This window comes from Panthera pardus, unplaced genomic scaffold, assembly GCF_024362965.1.
Source record: "Panthera pardus isolate Hobbes unplaced genomic scaffold, ASM2436296v1 HiC_scaffold_21, whole genome shotgun sequence".
In the NCBI taxonomy this organism is placed as follows: domain Eukaryota; kingdom Metazoa; phylum Chordata; class Mammalia; order Carnivora; family Felidae; genus Panthera; species Panthera pardus.
The window spans coordinates 67,539,205-67,546,860 of NW_026526777.1; positions in this window are offsets into that span (position 1 = coordinate 67,539,205).

Sequence of the window (7,656 nt, forward strand, 5' to 3'; positions counted from 1 at the left end):
CCCCCCTGGCCCGCCCCCGTTTCCTCCCCGGCTCCGGCTCCGCCCCCGGCTCCGGCCGGGGCCCTGGCTCGCCCCGCCCCCGGGCCCGCCCTCTTCCTCCCCCCCCCCCCCCCCCCCCCCGCCCCCGGAGCCTGGCGCGCTGGAGGCGGAGGTGGGGTTCTCGGGGCGCGCCGGGGGCCGGCCTGCCGGGGTGGCGCCGTGGGGATGCCGAGGTATAACCTGGCATAGGACAGGGCGCTGACCTTAGGAGTGACGGGAAGACCTGTGATCTCACAGGTGTCTGGCAGCTCTGCGGGGACCTTAGCTCATTTGCTCGAGGGGCATCTTTCCTTGTGGTGTTAGGTCCCCGCATCTCCCCCTTCCGCCCTCCCAACCCCCGCCCCGGCATTACTCACAATAAGGGAGCACTAGTGGCCCGGGGTGAGCTAACATTCTGAGAATTTTCCTGCTCTGTTTTCTAGAGCCTCAGAGCCACCAGGAGCTCTAGACAAAATTGTTGGGGAATGATATGGCTACCGATGACCTGAGAATTGGCCTAAGAATTCTGGATTTGGGGGTCCACAGGATGAGCTGAGATTGTCCATACTGTGCCATTTCTGAGTGGCTTCCTTTTTTTAAATGTTTATTTATTTACTTCGAGGGGGGAGGAGCAGAGAGGGAGGGAGAGAACCCCAAAATGGCTCGATCCCACAACCATGGCATCATGACTTGAACCAAAATCAAGAGTCCTGCCACTCAACCCACTGAGCCACCCAGGCACCCCTCGTTTTTGTAAGTTAGGGTAAAATTCGCATAACATTACATTAACCTTTTTAAAGTGTACAATTGGGGAGGGGCGCCTGGGTGGCTCAGTTGGTTAAGCCTCTGCCTCTTGATCTGGCTCAGGTCATGATTTCATGGTGGTGGGATCCAATCCCAAGTACCACTCCATGCTCAGCATGAGATTCTCTCTCTCTCTGCCCCTCTCCCCTGCTTATGCACTCTCTCAAATAGAAAAATAATAATAAAATAAAAATAAGTTTAAAGTGTACAATGGCATTTAGTACATTCACAGTGTTGTGAAATCCCAGCCACCTCCACCTAGTTCCAAAATCTTTCCATCACTCCCAAAACCTCCCGCTTGTTATTTAGTTTCTTCTGATCCCCTCTCCCCCAGTCTCTGGCAACCACCAAGCTACTTTTATCTCCGTGGATTTATCTATGGATTTATTTACCTATTTTGACATTTCAAAAAATTGAATCATACGGTATGTGACCTTTTGGGTCTGGCCTCTTTCGTTAGCATAATGTTTTCAAGATTCATCCACGTCGTGGTATCTATTTGCCTTCATTCCTTTTTACGGCTAAACGATATTCTAGTGTGTGTATGTGCCAGAATTTGTATATCCATCCATTCGGTAATGGACATCTGGGCTGTTTCCTCCTTTTGGTTATGATCAGTCGTGCTACTGTAAACGTGTGTACATATATTTGAGTACCTTTTTCAATTATTTTGGGTACATACCTAGGAGTTGAATTTCTGGATCATATGGAAATTCTATGTGTAACTTTTTTTTGCGGGGCTTGAACTCATGACCCTGAGATCAAGACCTGAGATGACATCAAGGGTCGGATGCTTAACCAACCTCTATGTTTAACTTTTTGAGGAACCACCAAACTGTTTTCTGCAGAGGATGAGCCATTTTACCTTCCCACCAGCAATCAATAGAGTGTTCCGGTTTCTCCATACCATCCAATGCTGTTATTTTTTATTTAGACAATAATAGAATAATAATTATCATCATCATCATTATTATTGCCTTCCTAGTGCATATGAAGGGGTACCTCATTCTGGTACCACCGTTAATTAGTGGTGGTGACCATCTTTCGTGTGCTTGTTGGGAGAAACATCTAATAGAAAACATCTAATAGAAACATCTATTCAAGTCCTTTGCCCATTTTTAAATTGGGTTATCTTTTTGTTGTGGAGCAGTATGAGTTCTTTCCCTATCTGGATACCAGCTCCCTATCAGATAAACAGTTTGCAAATCTTTTCTCCCATTCCTCGGGTTGTCTTTTCTGACTTTCTGATAATGTCCTTTACTGCACAAATGCCTTTAGTTTTTATTAAGTCCAGGGGATCGATTTTTTTCTTTCCTTGCTTGTGCAGTGTCATATCTAACAGTCTGTCATCAAACCCAAAGTCATGAACTTTTATCTCTATATTTTCTTCTAAGAGTTTTATAAGAGCACTTGTATTTCGGTGGTTGATCCATTTTGATTTAATTCTTGTTGTATGGTGTGAGGCCTGGGACCAGCTTTATTCTTTTGCATATGGATATCCAGTTGTGCAGTACCCTTTGTTAAAGAGACTGTCCTTCATAATTGCCAATAAAAACCCCAGACCCCAAGTAGAGACTAGACTCGTGCTCTTTTCCTTCATGACTCTCCAGGATTCTCCATCAGTATCTCTCTCTCTCTCTCTCTCTCTCTCTCTCTCTCTCTCTCTCTCTCCATATATACAGTAAAACCTTGGATTATGAGTAACTTGTTCCACAAGTGTTCCACAAGACAAGTAAACATTTCTCAGAAATTTCAACTTGATAAATGAGCGATACCTGGCGATATGAGTAGTATGTGATGCTGAATGTCACATGATCACAACTGAGCCAATGGTTCTTGAAATTTGCTTTGATATACAAGTGCTTTCGATGACAAGCATGTTTCTGGAATGAATTATGCTTGCAAACCAAGGTTTTACTATGTATATGTTTTTTTCAATAAACTCTGCTTTCATCTCAAATAAATAAATATAGATACTGCCCTTTCGCCAATAAATGGCCTTGGCCCCCTTGCCAGAAATCAATTAGCTATAGACAAATAGGAGAAACCAAATATTTTTAAAAGTCTGCTTCAATGCAAGCTAACCCAAGATGGAAACGGGGTGGGCCAGCATGTTGACAGACAAAATAATCTACAAATAATGATCCTTGATACATTAGGGAAATGAATTACAATGAACAAAATTATAAAATAATAAGTTCTTTAAAAGGGAAGGGCACTTAAGGATCATGACAAACTCCAACTCTAACTAACACATGAGTGCCCGCTGCAGAATCCTTAAGGAAGGACTACCCAGCCTGGTTTGTTGCTGTTTTGAGAGCATTCAGTGTTGTACTGTAGTGAGAGGTTGAATTTCAGCCCCTAACTTGGAAAACAAAGAGTAGAGTTTGAGGATTTTTATCAATTCTTCTTTAAGGGTGTCATAGAATTCACCCTGAGAAGCGTCTGATCTTGCCTTTGGGGAGATTTTTGATCCATGATTCAATCTCATTTTGGGTTTTGTTTGTTTGTTTTTAAATAGGCTTGCTCCAATTTCCTCTTTCTTCCTGAGTCATTTTTGATAATTTGTGTGTTTCTAAGAATTTGTTCCTGTCTTCTAAGTCGTCTAATTTGTTGGTGCACAAGTGTTCATAGGATTCTCTGATAATCCTTTTTCCTTCTGCAAGTGTTAGAGTATTGTCCCCACTTTCATTCCTGACTTTAATTATTTGCATCTTCTTTTTTCTCTTAGTTTACCTAAGGATTTGTCAGTGTTGTTGAGCTTTTCAAATTTTTCGTTTCAATTGTTGTATTGAAATGTTTCAGTTTCAACTCCAGGGTATTTTATTTGGTTCCTTTTAATGATTTCTAGCTCTTTGTTGATATCTTCTGTTGGTATATATTTTGATTGTTCTCTGGCTTCCTTTAGTTCTCTGTCCAAAGTTTCCTTTGGCTCTTTCAGCATATTTAAGACAGTTCATTTAAAGTCTTGTTCTTGGCAAGTCCAATATCTGGGCTTCTTCAGGTATGGTTTCTGTCCATGTCTTTTTCCTCTGAATGAGTCATGCTTTTTCTTTGTTTGCTTTGTAACTCTTTGTTGAAAATTGCAAATCTTGAGTACTATAACTATAGAAATTAGATTCTGTTCCTCCTTTGGAAGGTTCACTGTTATTTCTGATTAGGAGTTACAGTCATCCGTTTGTTTACTGACATTTCCAAACTATTTTTTGGAGACTGTATTCCTTATCATGCGTGGTCACTGAAGTCTGTTCCGTTATCTCATCAGTCAACCACTGACCAAACACAGATTTCTTTAAACACCTGGAGCCAAAAAACAAGACCAAAAACAAACAACAAAACAAAACAACTAAAAACTAAAAGAAACTAAACAACTAAACAACTAAAAGAAAACTCTCTTGGTCTTTTCAGATTGCCTCTGAGCTGGACATTTCTGCTCACTTAGCCAGGACACCTGCCACTCTGCCTTAGCCCTTACTTCCTGCTTGCATGGGCCCAGAGATCAACCAAAGGTGAAAGCCTAGGGTCCTCTCAGGTATCTTCTGAGCATGTGTCTGGCCCTCAGCATATGCTTTACACTCTGGGCTCCCTGGTATATGAAGTAGCCCTTCAGAGACCTTGCTTCCCCGGTGTTTTCATCCTCAGTCTCCTTTTCCCCAGCCTTTCTGGTTTCTCGGCTGCCTACCCCCTCTGCCCTCACTTGCCCCAGATAGCTATGGGTAGTATGTCTTTAAATGTTTTCAACAGATGCCACCTGGGGAGCTGCTCCAGCCAGGCGATGAAGCAAAGGTCAGATCCTTCAGGGAACTGCCAGCCTGGTCAAAATGCACAACCACACTTTTAAAACAAAGTCCATATCAGGGCCCCAGGGATTCAGGCTACTGTCCTCTGGGCTGTTGCTCAGCTGGGGAATGGGAGATGGTAGGCAGGTAAGCAAAAAATGCTGCAACATTTTCTTACTGAATTTAGAGGCTTCTTTCTTCATTAATCATTCCCCTGCTTGCTCTAGGGTTTTTTTGTTTTTTTTTTATTAGATTCCAACGTTCCGAAAAAAGCTGATTCTATCAGTGTTTGCCAGCTTAATGGTTGCTTAAATGGAGGACTGATGCTTGGGGCATCTTTGTTGTCATTTTCCATGACGTCTTCCTGGGTGCCTCACTTTTAGCACTGGTCACTGTCGATTGCAATTTTCTCCTTGACACTGTGCTCTCCATATTTCCCTCCAGTCTTGTGGACTTCCCTTCCTCTGCCCATCCTCATTTCCAGGCCTCGGAGTGGGGATGGGGGGGTGGGGACACTCCCACTGGGGAATCCAACCGCTCCCAGAGCTGCCACCTCTGTGTTGAGGAAACCCAGCACTGAGTCTCCAGTTTAGTCCTTAGAGCCCCAGACATGTGGACAACTGCCCACAGGCCACTCTAGTGAAGCCAGGTAAATAAGTTCTGCCTCAGAGGATGGAAGAAGAAGGGGTATGTCCTCACTCTCATTCTTCTTGCCATCTAGAGTACGGAGGTGGTAGCCAGAGCTCAGGCCGCCATCTTGGACCGTGATACCCACGAGGATGGAGAAGCACAGAATGGAAGGAGCTCTAGCCACTGTGGAGGCATTAGCCTACCTCCTTTGTCTCAGGGGTGGAAAAACAACCTTTATATTGTTTAGGTCATTATTTTTTGTTTTGTTTTGCTTTTCCTTTTTTTTTTTAAGTGTATTTATTTGAGAGAGACAGAGGCAGCGTGAGTGGGGGAGGGGCAGAGAGAGAGAGGGAGAGGGAGAGAATCCCAAGCAAGCTCTGCACTGCCATCGCAGAGCCCAGCGCGGGGCTCGAACCCACAAAACTGCGAGACCATGACCGGAGCCCAAACCAAGAGTTAGACGCTTAACCAACTGAGCCATCCAGGCGCCCCTAGGTCATTGTTGTTTGGGGATTCCCTCACACGCAGCTGAACGGCGCTTGCGTAATTCAGCAGACCTCTCCAGCCCCGTTCCCCATGCCACCAGCTCCCCTCAACTGCCCTTGTAAAGTGTTCACTGCAAGCTAGTACAAGGGCCCGCTCACTTGTCTCTCCCGCTCTCCTCTCCAAGAACATCTCCAGACCTGGGACTGGTTCTTTCTTGGATTCTTGCCATGCGATCAGCTTCTTTAAGGCAAGAAAGGGAGGGATTGGGAATGATCGCTGGCTGGGTGCCAATTGTATGCACTGTACATTTTATTTGTCTTAATTGTTGGAGTGGCCCTGTGAGGGGCAGCGCAGGGCTCTTGCTCTCAGGGAAACGGAGGTTCACAGACGCAAAGCTGCTTCTCAGATGCGCGTAGATGAAGAGCGACAGCACTAAGTATGGAACTCGGGTCTGCCTGGCCTGACACAGACCTCTCTCCCCCCCTAGAAGTTTCCGTGTCAGCGCACCAGCCAAGTGACCCTTGACGAATTAATTCCCTCCGTGGTTCTCCTTTAAGGTCATCACTGTCAGCTGCTTTTCACATGCTGGTTTGAGAGGGATCAAGAAATGCCTTCCCGAACCTGCTGTCCTTTGGGAAGGCAGGGCCTCTGCCTCGGGCTTTGGTGTTCAGGACGTTGTGTGTTCTTTAATTTTTTATTTTAAAAAAAAAATGTGTATTTATTTAGTTTGAGAGAGAGAGAGCACACAAGCAGGGGAGGGGGCAGAGAGAGAGGGAGAGAGAGAATCCCAAGCAGCCTCCCTGCCATCAGTGCAGAGCCTGATGCTGGGATTGATCCCACCAACCAGGAGATCACGACCTGAGCTTATATGGAGAGTCAGACACCTAACCAACTGAGCCACCAGGGTGCCCCTGTGTATCCTTTTAACACTGGGAGACCATGAGGGGTTGTAGAAACCACATGAGCTTGAGAACCAGGTGCACTTGGGTTTAAAACCCATCTGTCCCACTTATAACTGCATGACCCAGGGTGGGAAGGGCATAATGTTATCTGCGGAAGACGGTGGAGAGGATTAAAAGGGAAATAGGGTGGGGCGCCTGGGTGGCACAGTCACAATCAGTTAAGCCTCTGACTTCGGCTCAGGTCCTGATCTCACGGTTCATGAGTTTGAGCCCCTCGTGGGGCTCTGTGCTGACAGCTCGGAGCCTGGAGCCTGCTTTGGATCTGTGTCTCCCTCTCTCTCTACCCCTCCCCCACTCACGCTCTGTCTCCCGCTCTCTCTCTCTCTCAAAAATAAACGTTAAAAAAAAAAAAGAAATAGGGTAACAGTGGCCAGAGCACAAGTGACTTGTAGCAAATCTGACCTGGCCTCCTGCCTCTACCTCTCTCTCTCCTCTCTTTGGGGTGGGGGTTTGATTTTGTTTACGTTGAAATTGAAAGGACATTGAAATGACACCCTGTATTACTGTTCACAAATATGCTGTACCACTCACTTCCGGGGTGCCATACTTTTCCGCCCGTTGAGCAGGACCGGCGGTGTGCCCGACCAATGTCAACGGAAGCGCTACGTGCTACCTCCGAGCAGAAACGCTAACTCGCTGGCTATGTTTCGTCCTGTTCTCTCATCCTTCCGCCAGGAAATCAGCTGTGTTCCAGATGGAAGTTGTTCCACTGGGCTGGGTCCACGGCTCGCATATGAAGTCCGCGTCCTTCGAGCAATAAATACACCTGCGTTGTTGTATGCCCCTGAGACCCGGAGCCATTTGTCACAGCCACGTAGCCTAGCCTGACCTGATCGGTGCCTTTGACATTTAGCGTCTTCCGGTTCCATGCGATATTTTTCTTTGTAAACTTTTCTATGCATTTATGGGTTTTGTGGTGGGTAATTATATAAGCGGTTATTTTTCTTGTTATAAAAATTGCATCCGTCGCAGAAAAC